General features: G+C 44.7%; 1 protein-coding gene across 20 annotated transcripts in view; it reads left to right on the top strand.

Moving 5' to 3' along the window:
• The window catches only part of ABLIM1 (actin binding LIM protein 1), a 336,400-nt gene that overhangs the window by 142,691 nt on the left and 165,820 nt on the right, over positions 1-27,889 (top strand). The window lies entirely within an intron of this gene.

Genomic DNA, 27,889 nt, shown 5'->3' with positions numbered 1-27,889 from the left:
CGTAGAGCAGAGACTTACTTCATTAAGAACCTTTCATTTAGCCACGGCGCGTCCCAAGAGCATTCCTATTTCTGGAGTGTTTGCACAGCCGAGCTCCCAGGGCGTGTGTCTCTCTTGATTGCTATTGCGTTTGGAATGTTTGGTTGTGTTTGAGACTTGCCTTCCTGCCTTCATCCTAGCCTTCACTCTTCCTCGCTCACCCCCACCCTAATCAATAAATTAATGAAGATGTGTAATGAAAGGGCCCTTCTACCAGGTCTAGGCTGTGTTGGGACCTGCCCAAGCTTAGCTCAAAGCTCCAAGCGGTCCGTCTTTAAGGTTCCAGGTGTGCCTCTCTAATAACCTGTCATTTCAGCGGCATCCCTAATCACTCCTCCAAACACCTTAAAAGATGGGTTACATGTCAAGGGCGGCAAATCGTGTCTTAAGAATGTGAAAAGGGAGAGGATGGTCACGCTTTGCACAGGTGTACCATATTTATGCTCTGGGCGTGGTCCGAAATGGAAGTTAAACTTTTCAGAATTGAATTGTTATTTAACTTATTCATTTGTCTGGGAAATGTAAAAGAGCACAACAATGTTTGATTTTAGTTATCCAAGTAATATATAAATATGTCTTATGTTAAGAAAATGCAGTGTCACAGGAGATTAGAGACTGAAAAATGAAATCTCCTTGCCCTTGCCTGGTTCACTTTCATTTCCCCTTTTCTCTTGAGGCAAAATTGTTAATAGTGTATCCTTCAAGAACTTATAGAAGGAATAAGATAGATAGATAGAAGTATTAAAAAAGGATCATTCTCTGATCATTTTTTTCGTGACTCGATTTTTTTCTGTTAATAATATGTCTTTGGGACTTTTTACTACATGATTTGAGAGTGTGAGTAACCACCACTGAATTTTGCATTTGGGTAAGCTTGGATGTATTCTGCCACATTTCCTGACTGTGGACATACTTTTCTCCATAAACACAGATGTCTGCTCTTTGGGCACTGTCTTCAACATTTCCGTGATTTATCTTTGTCTACTTTCTCTTAAAGCCCATACAGGGAATAAATGTGAGGTGAATGCGCTGAACTCAAGCTGATCCCTATTGTTGGAAACTCAATTCAGGTTTATTATACTAGTGGATGAACGGAGGAATAGGATCATGACAGCTAACCATGTTAGGGCCGCACCTCTGCACAAAGAGAAACAGCTTCTGGTCAGTCCATTCTGCTCCTATGTATCTTTCATAAATCGCAGGGTTTAGCTTTGGTTTTACACTGACTCAGGGGTAATCGAATGAAATGATTTAGTGAGAATAAAAGTGCTCCTAATAATATTTCCTCTCTTTTGGGGGTGCTACCAGGAACCCTTAATAAAGACTTTGACATTTAATCAAGGTCAGGTCTCTTCATTTTTACCTCCCCCACAGCTGAAACAAACTGACTCTGATCTCTACTTCTAATGGTTTTGAGATTGTTTCCCCAATATGAGTAATTTATGAAGAATGGGAAAGGGGCTTGCAAAGGTCACTTCCCAATTCCATCCCCCAGGGGCCCATGGAAGCCCTGGACTTGCTGTTTGCGGTGAATGTTTTATAGGGCAGTAGTCCCCAAATAGCAACTCTTCTTAAGTCATTAGAGACTTCCCAAAGCTTGGATTGCCTGGGCTCACGTTTGCTTTACAAGTCAGTAACCACTTTCTGACTAGAACATTTTGGACAGGCCACCGAGAGGTCACATACTAGTATTATCTAAGCCCTTAGCCACTGATTAAAGGCTGTTCCTTTTCTATTTTGAGGTCCATGTCAGTCTCCACTTCTGCCTCCCAGCTCCCTGATTGCATTGACCTCAGTCAACAGCAGGGAAAGGCAGGGTTTTTGGTGGGTACACAAGGGCTTCAGTGGAAAGAAAGGAATTTCATTAAAGCTTCTAAAGCCAGAAGGGCACAGGAGCGCTTGCAGTCCAGGCATTCATCCTAGACCTGAGAAAACTGGGCTTCAGAAAGGGTTAGTGAATTGCTCAGAATCACACAGCAGGTAAGTGGACTAAGTTCAGGTACTAGACTAGTGGGTGGATGGAGAACATAGAGGAGACTCATCCTCTGTGTCCCATCACAGGAGGACGTGGCTCAGTGTCTGCATTTATCACCCCCTGGCTCCATCACTAGACAGTGAACCTCTCAGAAGCAGCCCTGTGTCTCTGCCTTTAATTTTTCAGTTCATAGCTTGACACCTGCACATCATAGATTCTCAGAGTTGAAGCAGGTTGGCCCGTTGTCAGAGCTAGATCTGGAACCTGTGGCCTCCTGATCCGGAGACTTTTCCAGTATGCTCTGCTTCCTCTTGCTTCCAGAGAGTTCCAGCTTCTTCCTTCCTCTTGGGGCAGACACGAATCAGCCGGGAGCGAGTTTGCGTCATGGTAGCAACCATCCTGAGGAACACGGGAAGTCTTCTGAAGGAGTGACATAGGTTCCCCGTTGCTCATCACTTGGAGATGGTTTAGGTCATGCTGGTCTGTGCTTCCATTTTCTCTCTTGGATAAAGTTTCCATGACACTGACAGAAAGAAAGCCTGCTGGCAGATCACAGGTCTGCAAGTGTGGAATGACCTTGGCCGACCGACTTTGACCCTCGTTCTCTTCTGTTCTCCCAACCAGGCACCCACCCACTTCCAGTCTCAGACCCTTATTGATCTGGGAATCTTCATGAAATAGTTGTTTCTCTGATGCATTCAAGGGCATCTTAACCTTGCTGTGTCCTGTAACAAAGAAGCAGGAGAGATTTTTGTGGGTTTATCAGTCAATATCTGTCTTCCTGAATACACTTTCATCTACCTAAACTCCAGTGGCCTAGTCTACTCATTAAAAACTTTAATTCTAGCTTATGTGTGTCCTAGTGCAAGTTTTAAAAATAAACATGAAGGGGATTTATTATTTCTTAGTGTCAGAGGAAACAAGTATAAGCAAATATTAGAGATTAAGTTATGTAAACACTCATTTGTTTAAATAATAAGGGAGCTTAGGGTTTGGAAAAGGTTTGATCCTTCGTGTAAGAAGGATAGAAATTCAGCAGTGAGGGAAGCACATTATAGAAAACAATTCTACAGTTGAGCACATCAATTTTTGTTTGTTGTGTTTCCCGGAAGTTTTCTGCCACTGTTGGATGACCCAACTTGCTTTCAAGGTAGTGAAAAGTGAAAGTGTTAGTTGCTCAGTTGTGTCCAACTCTTTGTGACCCCAAGGACTGTAGCCCACCCGGCTCCTCCATCCATGGAATTCTCCAGGCAGGAATAGTGGAGTGGGTTGCCATTTCCTTCTCTGGGAGATCTTCCCAACCCAGGGATTGAACCCATATCTCCTGCATTGTAAGCAGATTCTTTACCATCTGAGCCACCAGGGAAGCTCTTTTAAGTAGAGCAGGACCCAGTGAAACTCATTTTAATTCATCCTTGATGGAGAGATGTTCACCATCCTCCTGACGTTCCAGTGTATGGGATGCACACACGCGCACACACACACACACAATATGGGACACACACACTCACAGAGTATGGGACACAGACATACACACATGGGGCAATCTTGTTTCTTAGCAGCTTCTAAGAACAGTGGTATGTGGGTCCAAATGTGTCCTACAGACGGGCACCAAAGTAATCCTCGTAGGATGCTGATGTCATCATATTTCCAGGTGAAAAACTTAAGTGAGTGACAAGGTAAATTTCAAGACTTCCTGCTAATCATTGAGGATTGTCTCCAAGTCCTTAAATTATCTCCTCCCTACCCCCATCTAAGCCAAACTTGCTTTATTTTTAACATTATTATTAAACCTGCCAGTTACTGAATGGCAGGCTTTGCATTGACACCTTTGCATACATCGCCTCTAATCTTTGAGCCCATCAGGGTCAGTGGCACTCCTCCCCTTTAGTAAATGTGAAAGCGGAGGTTCATGGGAGTTTAGCCACTTGCCAGAAATCACTTAGCCAAAAAGTAGAAGAGCTGATTTTCTACCCAGGCCGTTATGGCTGCAGAATCTGCACTAATTGTACCTATGCTCCAACCACCCCCTCCCACAGTTTTTCCTATTTGAATAATCATGGATATATTTTCCATCTCCATCACGGTGTCATTCTGCCCCTCCTGCCTAGTGAGAAATACATATTGTCTCCTTTTGCACATTTGCCCATGACCTAACTCAAGTTCTGCTTCCTTACAATGGCTTTCAAAGGCCCATCCCTTCTGTAAATTCTTCTCGAATTACTCTGAGCACCTAAGTCAACACCAGAGAAATTAAACAACAATCTGTCACTTGTACGACTTAAGAAAGAGTGTCCGTCTCTCCCTCAGGAGTTGCTGACTTCATATAAGAGTGTCCGTCTCTCGCTCAGGAGTTGCTTACTTCATATACCATCTTAGGAAACAAGCTTTAGCGTTGCCAAGTGTTGCTGCCTCTAACGGTGTCTGTCCTTCCGCCCCATCCCCCTCCTCCCAAACACCCACACCCACATAAACACTCCCCACTCAAGAGTGTGCACACAGCCTAATGTAATCAAAACCCTTTTCTGTTCCATCCTCGGGGAAGTCTGAGAACAGATTGCTCTCTGCAGTGTGATAATTCATCATCCATTCAAGTCGCCTTCCAGGCCCCCTGTTGGTATAGACTAGCTCCTCCTAGATTCGGTTTCCCAACCCTGCTTCCCAGGTGGATGTTTCATATCCTACCCTGACCTGCTCTTGAAACTGTCTAGGTTGTTCCTTTTTCCTTAACTTGAAAAGCCCTAAGTTTTTCAAGGGGACACCAATGGCAAGAACATTTCCTAAGTAAAGTCTAAAGGGAAACTATTGATTTAAAGAGACACCACAATGCTACAAGCTTCAGAATACATTGTCCGGATTAGCGACTTACACACACATCTCAGTTGTGAAGTTTGCATCTTCAGAGGGAGCGGAGACCCAGTTTTCTCTCCATATTCCACTGGAGAGGGGAGAAAAACCCAAGTGTGAATTTCTCTTACTGTTTTATGAATGAAATAGTACTACTCTCACCAGGAAGTATGACTCTGCCCCACTGGTCTTCAGGACCAAAGGGCTGTCTAGATGATGGGATTTCTAAGGCTAAGGGAAAGAACTTCACATTTTAAAAAATCACAACAAATCCTTACCCTCTGCCACCTACTCATTAATGTCTAAAGAAATGCTTATCCAGAGAGAGAGAAGAAAAAGACCTCATTTCCGCAATTAGAGTTAAGGCTGACTGTGGAAAGACATCTGAGAGAAGGAATGAAGTGAAGTGAGTCACTCAGTCATGTCCGACTCTGCAACCCCATGGACCATACAGTCCATGAAGTTCTCCAGGCCAGAATACTGGAGTGGGTAGCCTTTCCCTTATCCAGAGAGAAGGAATACATTGACTTCAATTTACCCAGAGCTCTTGAGAGCAATCTTCAGCTGATTGGGCCACTTAGAAGTGATCCTGCCTCTTGTTTCTCTGATGACCTGGTCAGGTGACCAGGGTGGATGAAACAACCAGTACTGCTTAACAGAAACTTTCTTTAAAAGAACAAGAAATTAACTTTCCAAAGTCCTGCAGAAAAGATGTCCTAAGTGAGACCCAGCCCACTAAAAGCAAAAATCTTGGCACTGATTCTCTGTGAGGAGGGGGCCCCTTGATATCATCATCATATTCACTGCCCCTGGGAGGCAAGCAGGAGGGTCCTCATACTGCTGGCATCTCATATGCCAAAGCCAAAACAATGAGGGTTTTCCTGAGCCAGCATTAGAGCATCAGAAGACTTTTCAGAAGGTTCAGTGATGGGTGAGTGGTGCAGGATTTCTTCCCATTGTGGTTGAGCCTGCTCTGGGCACACCACAGTAGAAACCAGCCCAGCTTCCTATTTCATTGTGTGTTGGTCTGATGGTGACTCATACTGAGAGGTATGTTTATCCCAAACTGGCAGGAGCTGTGTATTCAAGGGCAAATTTTGTTAGCAGTGGGGGAGGGTGAATATTTGTAGGCATGACCTCTTTTCTCTGAAGCACTGAGTTTGTGTTCACACTGACATGATTAACGCTATTATGGTCCAGTGTGCCCTGGGGGCACCAGGGCTGAGTTTCTGTGTTCCACTGCAATCAAACAGGCTGAGTTTTTTGAATACTTATAGACTTAACCATGAAGATGCTGGCTTTCTTAAGCTTTCAGAGAAATTACTGTCTAGGGCAGTGGTTCTCAAGTGTTAGCAGATATCAGGGCCACCTGGAGTTTGGTCAGAGAGGGGATTTCTGGACGCTGGTCCCAGAGTTCTGATTTAGTAAATCTGAGGAAGGGCCTGAGGCTTTGCATTTCTAGCAGTTCCCAAGCGATATTGGTGCTCATGGTTCAGGGACCATACTTGGACACTATCACGGTTTCTTGTCCATAAAATGATCAGCGTTCTAGGCAGAGAAGAGAGAACTTTTATATAAGCAGCCTCTCTGCTCCCTCTTGCCAGTTTCATCTTGCTTATAATGCAGATGGCAAAGTCAAGAGCATTGTTTTCATTTTGACTCTCTTGCAGCATAGGATGAAGCTTCGGTTCGTAAAATGGAAACCTTCTGTGAGACTTGAGTGACCAGGAGACCGCTGTCAGTATATGACACTGGATGTGCAGGGGGTGGGCAGGGTGGGAGCAGGGGGAAGTTACAGGGCACCTTTTCCTGGGAGTGAGTTGGGGCTCAGCTTGGCTTGGGGGAGTCAAGGCACAAATGTGCCATTCTGAAACCATCGCTCCCAATTCTGAAGGGTTTGTTGAGCATTTTTACTGGGGTTCATAGACCTCTTTGGAATCCTTTGGTTAGAGACAGTTTCAGGAGCTATCTTGGCTCACAAGAGCTGCAACCGTTTAGTTTCTGAGGAGCTAAAATGTGTTATTAAAATCTCAAGCAGTTTTAATAGAGACCATTGCATTGTCTATATTCTGTTGTTGTTGAACCACAGATTATTCAACAATCTGTATTCACAATGCTATTTGAAACACTGTGAGGGGAGAAATTTAAGAAAAAATAAAAGAAGCAGAGAATGGTAGAAAAAGCAAGGTTATTTCACACTGGAGCATCTGGAGGGACACGGGAGAGAGGCTATAACCATCAGAAAAATGGCAGGCACTGTGGGCTCCCTGGTCTGTGGAGGGTCCTCTAAGTGGCATGTGGGGCTAGATGAGTGTTGCGGGATTGCTGTGCACCACGTCGGGGAGCCCTGTCTGGACAGCTGCTGGGGCACAGTTTTAGGGCTGACTGGTGGGAATGGTATCGGCTGGACTAGGTTCAGTGATGCTGTTCCTGCTCAGCTAGAAGATATTGCCAGTCCTGCCATGTGTGAAGCGCCCAGCCTGAAGCAGTGAGCCGTAGCAACCAGTGTCTTGAACGCATCACAAATTTATAAAGGTCTACTCTGCAAGGCATTTCGAGGGTAATCTAATACATGGAAAAGGTCCTGCCTTCAGCAGGTTAATGAAATCCCTGTGGTGGGAGGGGTGATGACTGAAAATAAAAGCAACACAGGGCGATCAGAAGGAGTATAAATGGTATTCTGCTGAGGTTCGAAGGAAGAGTTAGTGTTTCAAATGAATCAGAAAAGGCTTTACAGAAAAGGGAGCATTTAAGATTGGCCTTGAAGGGTTCTGTTAATTTCTTCCTGTTAGGGATGGTGTTTAATTCAGTTCAAACCTATTATACAGTGTCTGCTCCATGGTAAGTATTCAGTGAATGTTGAATTAACTGAAAAGTGGATGAAGGATGTGTATGGGTAGGGAGATGGGTATTCTTAAGTGTTTATTCAGAGCCTAATAAGAGATGAGCAATCTGGGTACAGAAACAAAATGTAATTCTTGACCTAAAAGCACTCACATTCTAAGAAGGAACATAAACACAAAAATACATAATTATGATACAGTGTGAAATGTATGCAACAAAGAACTCTTTAATGTGGGACTGCAGTGCTGCTGCTGCTAAGTCGCTTCAGTCGTGGCCGACTCTGTGTGACCCCATAGACGGCAGCCCACCAGGCTACCCTGTCCCTGGGATACTCCAGGCAAGAACACTGGAGTGGGTTGCCATTTCCTTCTCCAATGCATGAAAGTGAAATGTGAAAGTGAAATCACTCAGTCGTGTCCTACTGTTAGTGACCCCATGAACTGCAGCTCACCAGGCTCCTCCATCCATGGGATTTTCCAGGACTGCAGTGCAGGTGGCTGGTTAACTCTCCTGGAAGGTTGTGGCAGACTAGACTTTGAAGGATGAATAGGAGTGCAACAAATGAATAAAGGGGAAATGAGAGAAGGGTTTCCAGTTGGCAAAACAGAAGCAGTGAAGGAGATGCAGCCAGCCAAGTTTGGCAGGAACTACCATTAGTCACGAGGTGCTGCAGTAACCATGGGGAAGGGTAAATGGAGGGCTCTGCAGGTCAGGTTGAGTTGAGGATGGATAGAACCAGAGGCTGTACATTCAGATGCCTCTAAGAATCAGGCAGATAACCTAGATGAGTGGAGATGGGGACAGACAGGACAGCAGGGCCTTCTCTACAGGAAAAGCCACCCTATTGCTCTATCCTGGTTCACACAAAACTAGGAACAGAGGGATGTGGGCCATGGGGCCAGACCTTCCAGTTTCCAAGAGTGACTAGAAATAGGGGTTTTTATGTAAGAATCTCCAGATGCTTAATTTGGCAAATGATTCAACTTTCTCTTCAAAAAATCTTCATGTAGGCCAAACAAAACATATCTGTGGGCAAGACTCAGCCAAAGGACCTTCTGATTGTGGTCTGATTGTGGTCTGTGCTCACCAAGCCTACCCACAATAAGAAGCACATTTTCACACAAAAAGACTAAAGACTTGTGCCCTTACAATATAGATGGCTAATGAAAGAGTCATGTGAAGCAATACTCAGCCTTTACTCTCTGCTCTTTTCTAGTCTCTTCAATTTTTTTTATTATGTGGCTCAGTGGTAAAGAATCCACCTGCCAGTGCAGGAGACTTAAGAGATCTGGGTTCAGTCATTGGCTTGGGAAGATCCCCTGGAGGAGGAAATGGCAACCCACTCTAGTATTCTTGCCCGGGAAATCTCATGGACAGAGGAGCCTGGCGGGCTACGGTCCACGGGGCTGCAAAGCGTCAGACCTGACTGAGCTACTAAGCACACAAGTTAGTCATGATTCATTTTGTTTCATTGGGTCAAGACCTGAAATTTGAAAACCATAGGTTTAGAACATCTGCATCAAACTACTGTTAGATAAGAACAGAATAAGGTACTTTCAGGGACAAGCATGTTTCCATTCTTGACACTTAAAATAGTGCTTAACAGATTACCTTGAATTTCTTCACTTACAACTAGAAACATTTTGACAGAATGATTGCAGAATCTTTTGGTCATTTTATCCTAAACAGAAGTTGACAAGAATTTGGTGTCATCTTCTGGGGTGCTTGATACAATTAAGAATAGACCTAGCTATTAAATTCAGAGTAAAATGCTACGTGGTTGAAGTCCAGCAGAAAGTCCAAAGGAAGCCTCCATTCAGGCCTCATTAGCATCTAAACCTGATATTTCTGGAGTGAGTTTTTCATTTAGAAGAATTTCCCCCTATGATTCCACATCACCTCTCTTCTGTGACCACGCTCACCTGGTCGCCTTGCTTGTACATCACAGCCAGGGAGAGGAGAACAAGTTCAGGAGGTGGGCAGTCTGTGAGGTATCATGTCACCCATTATCAATGCAGCAGCTATTCCCCTCCATTGGTTGGACATCATGTGTTTATATAGCATATGGCAGAAAGTGAAGAGGAACTAAAAAGCCTCTTGATGAAAGTGAAAGAGGAGAGTGAAAAAGTTGGCTTAAAGCTCAACATTCAGAAAACGAAGATCATGGTATCTGATTCCATCACTTCATGGCAAATAGATGGGGAAACATTGGAAACAGTGTCAGACTTTATTTCTTTGGGCTACCAAATCACTGCAGATGGTGATTGCAGCCATGAAATTAAAAGATGCTTACTCCTTGGAAGGAAAGTTATGACCAACCTAGACAGCATATTAAAAAGCAGAGATATTACTTTGCCAACAAAGGTCCGTCTAGTCAAGCCTATGGTTTTTCCAGTGGTCATGTATGGATGTGAGAGTTGGACTATGAAGAAAGCTGAGCACTGAAGAATTAATGCTTTTGAACTATGGTGTTGGAGAAGACTCTTGAGAATGCCTTGGACTGCAAGGAGGTCTAACTAGTCTATCCTAAAGGAGATCAGTCCTGAGTGTTCATTGAAAGGACTGATGCTAAAGCTGAAGCTCCAGTACTTTGGCCACCTCATGCGAAGAGTTGACTCATTAGAAAAGACTCTGATGCTGGGAGGGATTTGGGGCAGGAGGAGAAGGGGAAGACAGAGGATAAGATGGCTGGATGGCATCACCAACTCGATGGACGTGAGTTTGAGTAAACTCCAGGAGTTGGTGATGGACAGGGAGGCCTGGCATGCTGCGATTCATGGGGTCACAAAGAGTTGGACACGACTGAGCGACTGAACTGAACTGAACTGATGGACCTATCAGAACATCTCAAGAAGCATTAAAATGTAGGGGCTTTGGAGAGAGACCACCTCTCTCTTGGGGCTTCCCATTTGGTGATAGTGGTAAAAAAAAAAAAAAAAAAGAAAGGAAAAAACCCACCTGCCAATGCAGGAGACATAAGAGATGTGGGTTTGATCCTTGGGTCAGGAAGATCCCCTGGATGAGGGCATGACAACCCATTCTAGTATTCTTGCCTGGAGAATCCCATGGACAAAGAAGCCTGGGGGGCTACAGTCCATAGGGTCTCAAAGAGTCAGACATGACTGAATGACTTAGCACATATGCACACCTCTCTTGGAATATCTGAGAGGTGATCTGTCATTGCAAGGCTACTGTGCAGCAGGAAAGGGATGGTCATCCTTTGAATTCCGAGTGTGTCTGCCATCACTCCTATCTTGAGTCAGAGGCATTCCTGCAAGATGCAACAGGACTCAAAAAGAGCTCAGACTATGAAACAAGAGTGCAAGAGAGGCTCCTTGCCATTGAAAGGAGCAGCCATGATGGAGAGACCCCTAGGGAAAGGTCATGGTTACTATAAAAGCCCCAGGACCACAGGGAGGCAGCACGGATATGATAGCTTTGCAAGACAGGTAGAAAAAAAGGCAGCTGACAAACATGAATGAAACAAGCAAGGCCAGACAGAGAGCAACAGTCTGCTAGGCCAGAGAGTATCCGATACAATATTACCTGTGCAGTGCCAGACCATTAGGAGCAGGTTTGAAGATGAGATGGGAAGTCCCCTTGTTTTTACAGGACCTCTGTGTTGCCTCCCTGCATTCTCATCCTCACATGGGCGAGCGGCCCTCTCTGGAGTCGTGCAGCCCACGGCCTGCACGTCTTCCTTCCCCAGAGGCAGTGATGCTAGGGAGCGAATGCTGGGGTTGATAATCAGTTGAATCACGACTCCCCACTTTCCAGAGGATGTAGAGCCAAGCTCTTCACCTGAGTGAGATTCTGTTTCTTTCTTCAGTGAAAATAGCAGAGAACACCCACTTTTCTCTCCGAGTGTGGAGGTTTGATAAGTTATCTGAGAAGTTTGAGCACTGCAAAGAATTATTGGTTAGATCTGCAAAAGAAAAAAAAATTTCACGATGGATTGTTCATCAGAAACTAGGCTAGTATGAGCTATATGCTCAGTCACTCAGTCATGTCTGATTCTTTGAGACCCTATGAACTGTAGCCCGCCAGGCTCCTCTGTTCATGGGATTTTTCAGGCAAGAATATTGGAATGGGTTGCCATTTCCTTCTCCAGGGGATATTCCTGACCCAGAGATCAAACCCACATCTTCTGTGTCTCTTGCACTGCAGGCAGATTCTTTACCCATGGAAATGATGAAATCTAGAAGAAAAAAAAAAAAAAGGTACAAGAAAGACACTGTATTCACAGATTGCACTGCAAGTTCTAGTACAATGATAATTACATTCTCAACGTGTAAGCACTGATCACAGTTAATTGAAAATGTGGTTCTGCCATATTAGTAAGAACAAGATGTTAATAAGTACTGGCTAAGTTAGTATAAGAACGTAGCAATAAGAATAACAGTAAGACTCTCTTAAGACCAAGAAATGTAGTGATGAAGTCCAAGAAAAACACCTAAAGTCGAACACATTCTCTTATGGTTGGCTCGGAGGGGTTGGGAGGAGCGGTGAGGCAGGTGGTTGCCATCATGCAGTCTCTGTGCTTGTTATGCATATAAGCCTTCTTAATGTCTTAAACTTTGGTAAAAGCAAAACAGATGGGAGGAAACTCATACTACCCATCTCACATCTTTACTGTCAAGATTCATTTCAATGAGATAACATGTGGAAAAAACCCAGAAATGTTAATTGAAGATCAGTTGATCAGAGGAGAGTGAAAAAGTTGGCTTAAACCTCAACATGCAGAAAACGAAGATCATGGCAACTGGTCCCATCGCTTCATGGCAAATAGGTGGGGAAACAGTGGAAACAGTGGCTGACTTTATTTTTCTGGGCTCCAAAATCACCGCAGATGGTGATTGCAGCCATGAAATTAAAAGACGCTTACTCCTTGGAAGGAAAGTTATGACCAACCTAGACAGCATATTAAAAAGCAGAGACATTACTTTGCCAACAAAGGTCCATCTAGTCAAGGCTATGTTTTTTCCAGTGGTCGTGTATGGATGTGAGAGTTGGACTGTGAAGAAAGCTGAGTGCCGAAGAATTGATGCTTTTGAACTGTGGTGTTGGAGAAGACTCTTGAGAGTCCCTTGAACTGCAGGGAGATCCAGCCAGTCCATCCTAAAGGAGATCAGTCCTGAGTGTTCATTGGAAGAACTGATGTTGAAGCTGAAGCTACAATACTTTGTCCACCTGATGCGAAGAACTGACTCATTGGAAAAGACCCTGATGCTGGGAATGATTGGGGGCAGGAGGAGAAGGGGATGACAGAGGATGAGATGGTTGGATGGCATCACTGACTCAATAGATATGGGTTTGGGTGGACTCTGGGAGTTGGTGATGGACAGGGAGGCCTGGCATGCTGCGGTTCATGGGGTCGCAAAGAGTTGGACACAACTGAGTGACTGAACTGAACTGACTGATCTGTAGAGAATAGTAGGGTAGGTGCATACCCCAGAGCCAGAGGGAATGGCCCAATATTCCTTGCGAAGAAAAATAAACCTAAAATGTAGGCAATGAGAGCTAAACTTGTAGCTGAGTGGAGAGGCAGTCAAACTGCCTGTAGCTGGGGTTTTTAGGAGACACAAGTTTGGACCTGAACTGGTAAAGCCCTTCCCTGTATATGTTCATTTCTTTCTCATTTGTCCCTTGCAGTACAATTGCTCCATTTACCTTGATAACTTTGTAAGATTATCCTCAAAGCCTTCGAGATATTATAAGCTTGCCTGGAAGCAGCAGACTGCTTCCAGGAGTCTGCAGCCAGACTGCCCAGGATTCGGATCTCAACTCTACTGTTACTAATTGTGTGACCTGGAGCAAGTCACTGAATCCTTGCCCGCTCCCTCATGCCTCGGTTTCCTCATCAGAAAATAATGATATCAGTAGTACCAACTTCATAGGATTGTTGTGAGGATTGAATCAGTTAATATTTATATTAAAGGAATATATATATAATATATATTAATATATAATTAATATATATTAAATAATAAAGGAATGCCCAAGGGGACTTCCCTGTGGTCCAGTGGTTGGGACTTCACTTTTCAATGCAGGGTGTTTGGGTTTGATCCCTGGTTGGGGAACTAAGATATCACATGCCTCACAGCCAAAAAATAGAAATAGAAAGCAGAAGAAATACTGTAACAAATTCAGTAAAGACTTAAAAACTGGTCCACATCAAAAAGTCTTAAAATAATGCCTGGACCCTAACAAGTGAAAGTGTTAGTCGCTCAGCCATGTCCGACTCTTTGCAACCCCATAGACAGAGGAGCCCCCCAGGCTCCTCTGTCCATGGAATTCTCCAGGCAAGAATACTGGGGTGGGTTGCCACTTCATACTACAGAGGATCTACCTGACCCATGAATCAAACCCAGGTTTCCCGCATTGCAGACAGATTCTTTACCATCTAAGCCACCAGGGAAGCCCACAGCAAGAGCTCAGTAATTGCTTGCTCTTGCTGCCGTGATTATTATTATCCTTCTGGACTGAGTGAAATTGTGTGTGAAGGGGCCAGTGTGTTCCCTGGGATGGAGTTCAGTGATCAGATTAGTTTGAGGGTGCAGGCAAGTGAACAAAGCTGGATAGGTGAGTTGAGGAACCACCCATTCCTGCTGAGCAGTCTCTTCGAAGTTCACCTCTAGCAGAGCAAGAATTTGTAACTCTTTGTCATGAGACCCTGCTCAGGACCACACGAGTGGCTTCCCGTGGCTACTGTCCTGGGATAAAACATCACTAGGGACCTCTCCCAGTTGAGTTCTTGAGCCCCAAACCATCTGGGCAAGCAAGCTGCCGATCCTAGTTCATCTTCACCCTGTGGAATGAAACAAGATGTCTGATAATAATTTGGTGCAGGAATGTGTGGATTTTGTAAGAACAGTTGTTCTAGAAAGTTTGAGGCTCGAAGCCAGGTGTGCCCAGGATTCTTGCCAAGGAAGCTGTCCACCCACTCTGCAGCAGCTCCTGCTGGCTCCTCCCATCATCATGTTGTGTCATGTCGTGCTCTGGGGACAGTGCCCTCGTTTAGCTTTTCCAAGGCTCTGATGCCACCTCTGCTTCTGCCTCAGGTCAGTTCAGCTGGAAATTGCGCTCCTTTGTGTGGTTCTCATTCAGAGAGAAGGTCGGCCACCGTGGGTTTGAAACTGGCCCACCAGTAAGCTCATTCCTTCAGCTTTTTTTTTTTTTCTGAGTCAGAAATTTAAGCAAGTCTTGTATCGTATGTCATTAGTTGGATTTATTGACATCTTCAAAATTACCTAATTGATAGAGACTGTTGGCAAACCCAAGGCATTTAACCAACTTTCTATGTCACCCAAAGGCTGTTACTATGGAAAAGAGACAGAAAACCAGGCTAGTGTTAAGTGAAAGAACCCACTGAACCCACATTCATAGAGCACAGACCTTGTGTCAGGAACTGTGCCAGACCCTGGGAATGCAGTGACATAAGCTCATAATAGAGGACAGAAAAGAAGGAAAGAATGAGAATGGATAGATGGTGCTAAGTATAAAGCAAGTAAACAGAGTTGGGGGGAGTAGACAGACTGATTCGACTTGGGTGGTGCCAGGAGAGTTCTCGGAAGGATGGCATGGGAGCTGCTTTAGGATGAGACCGGAAGAGGAGGAGCCAGTCTGCAAATACCTGGGGGATGAGCCCCTTCTGGAAAAGGAGAGGACAGGTGGAGACCTTGAAGGAGTAGGAACTGGAGCTTGGGGAGCAATGTGAAGAGGGCGTGAGAAGAGACCAGACTGGTGGGAGGGCTCTGTGGGCTACCCTAGGGCGTCCTGGATAATGTAGCGGAAGCTACCTGGAGGCCTTAGTTGGTGGTATGATCTGCTTGAATTATGCCCTTAAAAGATCACTCTCGTTGCTCTGTAGCAAAGGAATTGAATGCATGAGTCAAAAGCCCACACTGTTGGAAGACATAGACTCTGTGTGTTCTTCCCAACTGTCCCCTAAACCCCTGGTAGCGCCCTGCTTGGTGAGGAACTAATTACTCAGATGTACATCCTCCTGTTTCTAGTTTTCTGGCCCATCTCCAGTGTTTACATACCCCTAGGCAAGTTGTGTTTGTGAAAACTCCCACATGAGATGTGAGCTGGGTCTGATGGTATCTCATTCAATTTTTTTTTTCCCCCTTCTAATGGGCTCTTTCTCAAGAGGGCAGCAGAAATGAAGTGCTAATGAGGACGCTTGTCAGAGTGGGGATGTGTTGGTGGAAAACAAAGATATACTTTAGTGGGGAGGATTCCATGCATCAGTAAGGGGTGGGTGTGTGGAGGGGTTGGAAAATCCTTGTTTGTGCATGTACAGTTTTTCCTTCTGATTGCTGTGCTAATGTTGAGAAGCTGAGACTAACAGATGCAAGTCAGACCTGCTATTTAAAATAGATAGAGAAAGAAAATAGATTGGTGGTTGTCCAGGTTTGAACAGGGGAGGGGCTTCCCAGGTGGTGATACTGGTAAAGAACCTGCCTGCCAGGGCAGTAGACATAAGAGACACGGGTTCCATCCTGGGGTCAGAAAGATTCCCTGGAGAAGGGCATGGCAACCCACTCCAGTGGTAATTCCTGGAGAATCCCATGGATAGAGGAGCCTGGCAGGCTACAGTCATAGCGTCACAAACGTCAGACTTAGCACACGTGCACAAGCAGAGTAGGGGTGGGGTGTGACTGCTGATGGGTGTGGGGTCTCTTTTCGGGGTGATAAAAATGTACCAAAAAATACCAAAATTATGCCTTATGGTTATGGTCACATAATACTGTGAATGTTCCTAAAGACATTGAGTTGTGCACTTAAATGGGTAGATTTTAGGATATGTGAATTATATGCTGATAAAACAAAGTCTGCTACTTTGTTTTTGTAAGTTAAACTGAAATGATGATCCAGAAGGTTATAAGATTCATTAAGCGCACTGAATATTCACTGGGTGTTACCCAGCAGAAGAGCATGTGTCTGTTGCTAAGAGTCATAAAAGACAGCAGAGCTGGAAATTCAGCGTATTTGTGTTTCAGGTGGAGCACATGGTTATCTATTTATGATCAAGGACCATAAACTCCAGCTCACCTTATTCCCTTACTGAAATACCATGGGAACCATCATGGCTTCCCTTTGGGGCATGCTCACTGTCTGTTGGGAAAAGTGCCAGGCACTTTACGGACATTAACTCATTTATCCTGACATTAACTCATTTATCCTCGTAAGAGTCTGAATAGAATTTATCCCCACTTTACAGATGAGGAAAGTAAGGCTTGGGGAAGAAAAGTAACTTGTTTCAAGACCACAGAGCTAAGAGGGGTGGAACCTGGATTCACATGAGGTCTGTCCGACCAGAATCCAGGTTGTGATCATCTCACGGCTAGAGGGACCCCTCCCTGAGAGCCATCATGTCATAGTGCATGGCTCCCAACTTGCCTGCACTGCGAGCTGCGAGATAGTCCTAACTCAGCAAGAAATAGGCCAGCTTACTCTGATACTTTCACCCATCTCAAGACCTCCTTCCTGGGGAGATGAGGAAGCCGCAGTCTGGTCCTTGGCTTCCCTAAAAGGATGTCCAGGATGAACCTTGTTCACTGTCTTCTATTCCATGTTGCCCTTTGCTCGCTATGTTTAAGCCAAACCAGGTGTCCTGATGGTCCCCAAACATACCCCAACCCACCCCTCCATTGTCTATGATGCCTAACTCTTCCTTCCTACTCACTTAAATCCTGCCACCTACCCTTTTTAAAGGTCCAGCTGAGAGGATACTTTCTGGTTTCTCTCTCAATTTATACTTTTATTGCAGCACATGATTTACTCTCTACCTTTTATTTCCATTCACATTCTTTCTCTTTCTCCATCTCTCTGTCTCCTTATCTGTCTGTCTCTCCTTTCCTCTACCTCCCTCCACCTATCCTACCCGATTAAACTGTAAACTCTTTGAGACCAGTTTCTGGGATTTACATGAATGTCTTGGAAGAAGGGCTGTCACTTTCACCTTCCAGTGCTTTTGCCCGTGAAGCCTCTGGGTCAGAAGGCTGCCCAACAAGCCATGCCTCTCCCACCTCCAGGCCTGGCTCCCACTCTCCCTCCCCTTAAGACATCCTCCCTTGTCACCTTCTGCCCACACCATGGTCTCAAATTCCCTGAAACTTTCTCCAACTATTTGTCCCAGCCTACTGCATGCTTCTCTCTTCAGAAGTCCTCAGTCGTGTCTGACTCTTTGTGACCCCATAGACTATACAGTCCCTGAAATTCTCCAGGCCAGAATACTGGAGAGGGTTGCCATTCCCTTCTCCAGGGGATCTTCCCAAACCAGGGATCAAAGCCAGGTCTCCTGCACTGCAGGTGGATTCTTTACCAGCTGAGCCACCAGGGAAGCCCTCTGAAGTCCTAGCCTAGGACAGAAGGCTGTCCTAACCTCCCAGAACAGCATTTTCTCTCTGCATTGATCAGCTCCCCAGGGAGAGCTTGCTGTGTGCTCTGCACAGCACTGGGGAGGGCCTGGGTGGTCTGTCTCCACAGTTCCCTAGAAGGCCTGGGACAACACAGCACACACAGCGGCTCTCACGTGGTCATTATTTGTTGACTATAGATAAGAAGTTATTTCCCAAGCATTGGAATTTAGGAGTTTTAATGGAGGTATCCATTTAATATCTCTCTGTCCTCTCCCCTGGTCCCATGTTGAACTTCAAATATATTTCTTTCTTTCCCAGTGATAGATTTTACTAGGTCTGGGCTTTGCTAAACTTCAGGAAATAATCTCTTTTCTCCCACTCCTGCGGATGAACCACAGGAGAGAATGATCAAACCACTCAGGGTCAGGTTCTCTGTCACCTGGGTGACTAGGAAAATACCTGGCAAGGTGGCAAGTATAGATTATGTGTGTTTGCCTTTTCTTGCAAAGGTAACACTGGGCAGAGTTGTGTCATACAGAAAGCCTGAACAAGTCAGAACTTCATTTCTGGAAGGAGCCTAAACACCTAAAGAGCAGTCCCAGCGTTCGTAAGGTCATGTCTGACTCTGCACGTTGGATGCTGTGAACTCAGGTCCTTTGCTTTCCTCCTCCCCTTGGGTGTGCAGACCCAGGAGACACCCAGGGAAAGGTGACGGTGTGTGTTTATTCGCACAGAGCAGGAGTGGGAAGGCCACTTCATAGAGGATTCGAATCTTGTTTCTGAAATTTACCGCCATGTGCATTGAAGGCATCATGTTGCTGTTTCCTAGCAGGTAAACCTCGGGCACAGTGCTGTGTTAGTAAATGTGTAACAGCAGACTCTGGGAGTAGGCATAGGGCAAAGCCCTGATTTGTTAAGTCTGCTGGTTTCTGGGGTGTAAATACCCTCCCCACGGCTGACTTCAAGCTACTAAGATGAAGTCACTGAGCACACAGTTGCAGAGCCTTATGCAGCCAGCTCTCTGCAGCAGGCAGGAGCCAAACAGCTCACCATCCTTGGTGCTCAAGGGCTCATCAAGGTTAATCTAAGCATACACACATTACCTACATTCATTAGTTTGTCTAAAATACTGTTTTTCAAAAAAAAAAAAAAACCTATTTTTCTATTTGTGTTGGTCTCTGCCATCCATCAACATGAATCAGCCACAGGTGTACATATGTGCCGTCCCTCTTGAACCTCCCTCCAACCTCCCACCTCGTCCCACCCCTCTAGGTTGTCATGGAGCACCAGTTAGAGTTCCCTGCGTCACCCAGCAAATTCCTGCTGGTGATCTGATTTACATGTGGTAAGGTATATGTTTCCAGGCTACTCTCTCAATCTGCCCCACGCTCCCCTTCCCCACTGTGTCCATAAGTCTGGTCTCTATGTGTGTGTTTTTACTGCTGCCCTGCAAATAAGTTCATCAGGACCATCTTTCTAGATTCCATACATATGCATTAATATATGAAATTCGTTTTTCTCTTTCTGACTTACTTCACTCTGTATAATAGGCTCTAGGTTCATCCTCATTAGAAATGACTCAGATATGTTCCTTTTTATGGCTGAGTAATATTCTATATGTACAACAGCTTCTTTATCCACTCATCTGTCAGTGGGCATCTAGGTTGCTTCCATGTTCCAGCTATTGTAAATGGTGCTACAGTGAACAATGGGGTACAAGTGCTTTTTCAATTAGGGTTTTCTCAGGATATATGCCCAGTAGTGGGAATGCTGGGTCACATGGTAGTTTTATTCCAATGAGTCAGTTCTTCGCATCAGGTGGACAAAGTATTGGAGCTTCAGCTTCAGCATGAGTCCTTCCAATGAACATTCAGGACTGATCTCCTTTAGGATGGACTGGCTGGATCTCCTTGCAGTCCAAGGGACTCTCAAGAGTCTTCTCCAACACTACAGTTCAAAAGCATTAATTCTTCGACACTCAGCTTTCTTTATAGTCCAACTCTCATGTCCATACATGACTACTGGAAAAACCATAGCCTTGACTAGATGGACCTTTGTTGGCAAAGTAATGTCTCTGCTTTTCAATATGCTGTCTAGGTTGGTCATAACTTTTCTTCCAAGGAGTAAGCGTCTTTTAATTTCATGGCTGCAGTCACCATCTGCAGTGATTTTGGAGCCCCCAAAAATAAAGTCAGTCACTGTTTCCACTGTTTCCCCACCTATTTGCCATGAAGCGATGGGACCAGATGCCATGATCTTAGTTTTCCAAATGTGAGCTTTAAGCCAACTTTTTCATTCTTCTCTTTCATTTTCATCAAGCGGCTCTTTAGTTCTTCTTCACTTTCTGTCATAAGGGTGTTGTCATCTGCATGTCTGAGGTTATTGATATTTCTACCGGCAATCTTGATTCCAGCTTGTGTTTCACCCAGCCCATCGTTTCTCATGATGTACTCTGCATATAAGTTAAATAAGTGAAAGAAAGTAAAGTCGCTTAGTCGTGTCTGACTCTTTGCGACCCCATGGGCTTAGCCTATCAGGGTCCTCTGTCCATAGGATTCTCCAGGTAAGAATACTGGAATGGGTTGCCATTTCTCCAGGGGATTTTCCCAACCCAGGGATCGAACCTGGGTCTCCTCCATTACGGGTGGATGCTTTACCATCTGAGCCACCAGGGAAGCCCTTTTCCTATTTGGAACCAGTCTGTTGTTCCATGTCCAGTTCTAACTTGCTTTCTGACCTGCATACAAATTTCTCAAGAGGCAGGTCAGGTGGTCTGGTATTCCCATCTCTTTCAAAATTTTCCACAGTTTCTTGTGATCCACACAGTCAAAGGCTTTGGCATAGTCAATAAAGCAGAAATAGATGTTTTCTGGAACTCTCTTGCTTTTTCCATGATCCGGTGGATGTTGGCAATTTGATCTCTGGCTCCTCTGCCTTTTCTAAAACCAGTTTGAACATCTGGAAGTTCATGGTTCACGTATTGCTGAAGCCTGGCTTGGAGAATTTTGAGCATTACTTCACTAGCGTGTGAGATGAGTGCAGTTGTGCAGTAGTTTGAGCATTCTTTGGCATTGCCTTTCTTTGAAATTGGAATGAAAACTGACATTTTCCAGGCCTGTGGCCACTGCTGAGTTTTCCAAATTTGCTGGCCTATTGAGTGCAGCACTTTCACAGCATCATCTTTTAGGATTTGAAATAGCTCAACTGAATTCCATCACCTTCACTAGCTTTGTTCATAGTGATACTTCCTAAGGCCCACTTGACTTCACATTCCAGGATGTCTGGCTCTAGGTGAGTGATCACACCATCGTGATTATTTGGGTCATGAAGATCTTTTTCATACAGTTCTTCTGTGTATTCTTGCTACCTCTTCTTAATATCTTCTGTTAGGTCCATACCCTTTCTGTCCTTTATCGAGCCCATCTTTGCATAAAATGTTCCCTTGGTATCTCTAATTTTCTTGAAGAGATCTCTAGTCTTTCCCATTCTGTTGTTTTCCTCTATTTCTTTGCATTGATCACTGAGGAAGACTTTCTTATCTCTCCTTGCTATTCTTTGGAACTCTGCATTCAAATGGGTATATCTTTCCTTTTCTCCTTTGCTTTTTGCTTCTCTTCTTTTCACAGCTATTTGTAAGACCTCCTCAGACAACCATTTTACCTTTTTGCATTTCTTTTTCTTGGGGATGCTCTTGATCCCCGCCTCCTGTACAATGTCACGAACCTCTGTCCATAGTTCATCAGGCACTCTGTCTATCAGATCTAATCCCTTAAATCTATTTCTCACATCCACTGTATAATCATAAGGGATTTTATTTTGGTCATACCTGAAGGGTCTAGTGGTTTTCCCTACTTTCTTCTTCAGTGGCTGTTAAAATACTGTTTAACTAATTAGTAATTCTGAGTGCACTAATAAGTAGAAGTAGCCAAAAATCAAAAAGGCAAACACAGCTGGGAAGCATCCTGGTCCTGAATCAACTTCTTGGTTCTTTGTTTTTTTAAACCCCTCTTAAGTGTCTGGGTTTGGAATTAGCAGGAAAAGGCCATGGTGGTTTCAGGCCTAAAGTTAAACCCCATCCCAGGGCCCAAGGCCTAAATGCTGATAGCCTATGACCCTCAGTCTTCACCTGAGTATCCTCAATGGCCCCAGGGGGGCCAGCATCCATCCCAATCTCAGAGTCAGCACAGAGGTGGCTCTTCCAGCAGTCCAGAAAGATGTGGTGTTCTCGAAGCAGGCTTCAGGCTGAAGTCAGCCTAATCTTTCGATTTGATCCATTTCTAAATGGAATTGCTGCTACAGGGACAATTTGAGAGCCCTGGGTGACCTTAAAAGGCTGTATCACATTTCAGCAGAGAATTTTATTATACTTCAGAAATTCCTGCTCATAGGGATTGGTGACTGCCTCTCCCGACATTCAGCTGACTCGGGCATCAATGTGTCAGGCCGGTGCTGTGGGGGCTCCCATGAGAAGCTGACCTCATGTCTCCATTTCCACCCTGTGAGATATTCTTAAGCCCTTTTGTGTGGCCTCAGGGCAGTGGAGGCACATGGCAGGAGATTGGGAGTCTCCTAACTCCTAACCCAAGGTCCTTTCTAATTACTATTCAAGAGGAGAGGTGGGGCTTTATACCCATGACTGTGCTTTGAAGTTAAACCACTCAAGTGCTGTCAGAGATGGACTAGGAGAGGTCAAAGAAGGGTGTTGCCTCGGTGAGTCATCTCAACCAAAAGGTGTGTCGAGGGAGTCAGTCTTTTAGAAGGAGGATAAGACACCCAAGCTGATGTTAAACCCCTTCTAAAATTAACCTTTTTATGTAAAAGGCAGGGGTAGTATGGCAGTGTAGAAGCATCCTATGATTTACACAGAGGAAGTTTCCTAGCTGAATTTTTATTATCCTAGCACCTCTTTGCCTTGGGGGAATCAGATTAACTGGATTAGAGCCTGGGCTGTTTCTATAATCAGGATCCCAGCTGCCCCATGGCTGACGGTGTATTTTATGTTGGGAGGAATAGCAGAGGCCTATGGCATTGGCTCAGAAAAGAAACGTCAGATGCTGGGACCTCTTACAAATGGAAAGCCCAAAGTGGCAGAAAGTTAGAGCCGTCTGACTGCTCGCTGGGAGTGTTTGTGCTAAGGCAGCCCTGTGCTTTGTGCCAAATAATAATCCTGATTACCAGACTAACGTGGTGGGAGAAAATTAGGTCATGGAAGCCAATTCAAGAGAAGGATCATTTGGGGTGACTAACGACACAGTAACAGTGGGTAGCTTCCTGTAACTACCACTTGCCACAGCAGGAAATGGACTTTTAGGTAAACTGTGAATTAAGCACTCTATGCATTTATTTAAACTCTTGAGTTTCTTGATTCCTAGGCTCAATAATAGTGCCACTCTAGCATGAAGAAAGGGAGTAGGAGGCGGAGAGAAGTGGTAGGAGGGGGAGAATACATCTGCGTGACACATGTTTACAGTTAAGTGGGAACTAGGGTAGAAGAGCTTCCCTGGTGGCTCAGTGGTAAAAAAAAATCCACCTGCCAAAGCAGGAGATGCAGGTTCGATCCCTGGGTCAGGAAGATCCCCTGGAGAAGGAAATGGCAACCTACTACGGTATTCTTGCCTGGGAAATCCCATGAGCAGAGGAGCCTGGCGGGCTACAGTCCATGGGGTCGCAAAAGAGTCGGATGCAACTAGTGGCTCAGATGGTAAAGCATCTGCCTGCAATGCGGGAGACCTTGGTTCGATCCCTGAGTCAGGAAGATCCCCTGGAGAAGGAAATGGCAACCCACTCCAGTACTCTTGCCTGGAAAATGTCATGGACCGAGGAGCCTGGTAGGCTACAGTCCATGGGGTCGCAAAGAGTCAGACACAACTGAGCAACTTCATTTCACGGCTTAGTGACTAAACAGCAGCAATGCAGTAGAAGCTTAGAAAGTATTCTTAGTGGTAAAGCCGTCTCTCTGAAATGTAGACTCCCAGGAGAATAGGATTCCTGTCTTTAGGCAGAAACCAAGCTTACCAGCGGAATATCATTGTGTGATTGCAAATCCAGACTAGTCCTAACCAGAGACAATTTTCCAGCCCAGACCTCTGCTCAGAGCGGAAGCTGCAGGCAGTGTCCTCCCGAAGTCGGGTTGCTTTTCCTCCGTCTGTTCCCCTTCCCCTGCAAGTGTTCTTTTCCCGTAAATCACTGCAGCCTGGAATAACTTTTGGTATTTGAAGTGCTGTTTCCCATCTGCTTATTTACTAGCAGGTGTTACCTTTGGGATTCTCATGCAGCTGGGTATTCAGCTTTTCTGAACTGTGTAATCAGAATCTAATACATCACACTACTGTGGTTTCCGTCTAGGCTGCACAAGACTTTCCTGTGGAAACCCCCTACTCAGTGCTTCAGAGCCTGGGCTTTGGAGTCAGAAAACTTCCTCGTTGTGTGATCTTGAACACGGTTTTGAACTCCTTGCTTTGGTATTCTGCTCTGCAAAACAGGAATAATGAAATAACTCCCCCCAAAAGGCAGTTGTAAGATTATCTGTGATTGCTGGGATAAAACAGTTATGACAGGGCCTTGGACATAGTAAGTGTTCAATCAATTGTTCTTGTTGCAATAATAGAATAATGTTACAGAGTGACCTTGAGATGTCATATGTTCAGGAGTCTCTAGCTTCATGGGGGAGGTACCTCAGTAGTGGTATTGAACGGTAACTCTGTTTTCCCTGATCTAAAAATTGAACTGAGGAGCACAGAGAGAACAACTCAGGTTATTTGATATCAGAAGAATCCCAGAAATCTGGAGAAATTGAACCCTGAGCCTGGGATTTTATAAGGTCAGGACCGATGCATTGTGAAACAAAAGCAAATACAAAATAAGAGACAATTAAGTGCTGGACGACCGTGCAGGTATTTAGTGCTTTAGGACTTGGAGGAGGATGAGATATTTTATGAATATGAACTACAGTGATAGCTTCAGATAAGAGCCAGGATATGGACCAGGCCTTGTGTGTCAGGTTGGATTTGAGCGGATGAGGAGTTGTTCAGTCATTCAGTCATGTCCAATTCTTTGTGACCCCACGGACTGCAGCACACCAGGCTTCCCTGTCCATCACCATCGCCTGAAGCTTGCTCAAACTCATGTCCATTGAGTCGATGATGCCATCCAGCCATCGCATCCTCTGTTGTCCCCTTCTTCTCCTGCCTTCAGTCTTTCCCAGCATCAGGGTCTTTTCTAATGAGTCAGCTTTTCACATCAGGTGGCCAAAGTATTGGAGCTTCAGCATCAGTTCTTTCAATGAATAGTCATGACTGGTTTGATCTCCTTGCTGTCCAAGGGACTCTCAAGATTCTTCTCCAACACCACAGTTCAAAAGCATTAATTCTTCAGTGCTCGGCTTTCTTAATGGTCCAACTCTCACGTCCATACGTGACTACTGGAAAAACCATAGCTTTGACTAGATGGACCTTTGTTGGCAAAGTAATGTCTCTGCTTTTTAATATGCTATCTAGGTTGGTCATAACTTTTCTTCCAAGGAGCAAGCAAATGAGGAAAGGAGAAGTTATTCTAAGTGAGGCATATGATATGAGTGAAGGCAAGGAAGATGAAGATCAGGAAGTAGTCAGGAGGTCTCATTAAAGGAGACTTTGTATATTCATACAAATGGACATCAGAGGACTTTAGTGTTCATCTTTCAGGTTAGCCTGAGCTCAGAACCAATCAATACAGTGAGAAGTACTTAACAGATGTAGTCCTTTCTTAAATATCTAAATAGCTATCATGGGTCATGTTATTGAAGATCTCTGAAATAGTACCAAGAACTTTACATTTGATAGATTGGGACTAAGAGAAATAATGGAAGTTATTTTGTTTTTATTTTAATAAATCTTATTTTTAGAACAGTCTTAGACTTACAGAAAATCTGAGAAAATAATAGTTTCCATATACTAGTTTTCCATGTGAGTAACATCTTGCATTAACATAATTTTTTTTGTAATAGTTAATGAACCAAGAATGACATGTTGTTAATAACTTAAGTCTGTATTTTATTTGTATTTTCTTGTGTTTTTTTCTGATGTCTTTTTCCTGTTCTGGGATTCCATCCAGGACACCATACTGCATTTAGTCATCGTATCATTTTCAGCTCTTCCTGGCTGTGACAATGTGACTTTCCTTCTTGTTTTTGATGATCTTGATGATTGTGAAGAGTACTAATCAGGTTTTTGTGCAAAGTCCCTCATTTTGGGGATTTTCTCATGATTAGACTAGGGTTATGAAGTTTATGGGAGAGAAGGTCATGGGGGCAAAGTGCCAGTTGTCATCACATCATATCGGAGGTACACACTCTCAACATGATGTTGATTGTTGATGTCGACTTTGATCTCCCAGGTGAGGTAGTGCTTGTCAGATTTGTTCACTGTAAAGGTTCTCTCCCACCCCTCTTGCATACTGTCCCCTCTGGAATGAAGTCACCAAGCACAGCCTGAGCTTAAGGAGTGGGGAGTGATGTCCACCTCTTTGAGTGACCTACACTTCCAAGGCCACGTTGAAGAAGAAAGAGCCAAGCTGCTGGGAACTCTCAGCAATCTTGAGAAAGGGGTTGAAGTTTGGATTTATGTGGTGAGCAAAAGGATGACTAAAGGATGGGAGGGTGGACAGAATTTCATGGGAGATGAGTGAGGGGGTGGGATCAGGATGACTGAGAGGTTCCAAGCATCAGTGATTAGGGGCTTGTTAGGGTGTAAAGAGCACTGCATTGGTTTATTGCCAACTCTCTGTTTCATGGCTGTGTCACCTTGGGTGAGTCATTTTGTCCCTCTGAGTCTCAGTCTGTCTGTTTTAAAAATGGGCTTGATTGTTACTGCTCTTCCTACCTCATAAGGCTCTTGTGAGAGTGACTTGAGATAATGCAGATGGAAGGGTTTTGAAAACCATCAAGCCTGGTATGGTTTCAAAGGCTGGTGGAGAGACTGATGGTGCTAATGAGAGGGAAGGGCACTTGGGAGGGGGATATATTACCTGGGAGACTCTGAATAGTTCAAATCAGTTCAGTTCAGCTGCTCAGTCATGTCCAACTCTTTGCAACCCCATGGATTGCAGCATGCCAGACTTCCCTGTCCATCACCAGCTCCTGAAGCTTGCTCAAACTCATGTCAGTTGAGTTTATGATGCCTTCCAACCATCTTATCCTCTGTTACTCCCTTCTCCTTCTGTCTTCAATCTTTCCCAGCATTGGGGTCTTTTCTAATGAGTCAGCATCATGTGGCCAAAGTACTGAAGCTTCAGCTTTAGCATCAATCCTTCCAATGAATATTCATGACTGATTTCCTTTAGGATTGACTGGTTGGATCTCCTTGCAGTCCAAGGGACTCTCAAGAGTCTTCTCCAACACCACAGTTCAAAAGCGTCAATTCTTCAGTGCTCAGCTTTCTTAATGGTCCAACTCTGACATCCATACATGACTACTGGAAAAACCATAGCTTTGACCATACATACCTTTGTGGGCAAAGTAAAAGGGTATCTTTTATTGGTGGGATCCAACATTCTCCTGTCGATCACTTTTCAGCAGTTAGTTGCAATTTTGGAGTTCTCGCAGGAAAAGATGAACACACATCCTTCTACAGCATCCTGACAGATGTGAATAGTTCATATCAGTTCAGTTCAGTCGCTCAGTCGTGTCCGACTCTTTGCGACCCCATGAATCGCAGCACGCCAGGCTTCCCTGTCCATCACCAACTCCCGGAGTTCACTCAGATTCACGTCCATTGAGTCCATGATGCCATCCAGCCATCTCATCCTCTGTCGTCCCCTTCTCCTCCTGCCCCCAATCCCT

The sequence above is a fragment of the Ovis aries genome, chromosome 22 (genome assembly GCF_016772045.2).
Source record: "Ovis aries strain OAR_USU_Benz2616 breed Rambouillet chromosome 22, ARS-UI_Ramb_v3.0, whole genome shotgun sequence".
In the NCBI taxonomy this organism is placed as follows: Eukaryota; Metazoa; Chordata; class Mammalia; order Artiodactyla; family Bovidae; genus Ovis; species Ovis aries.
The sequence above is the reverse complement of the archived record's forward strand: the minus strand, read 5'-3'. Positions and strand labels throughout refer to the sequence as shown.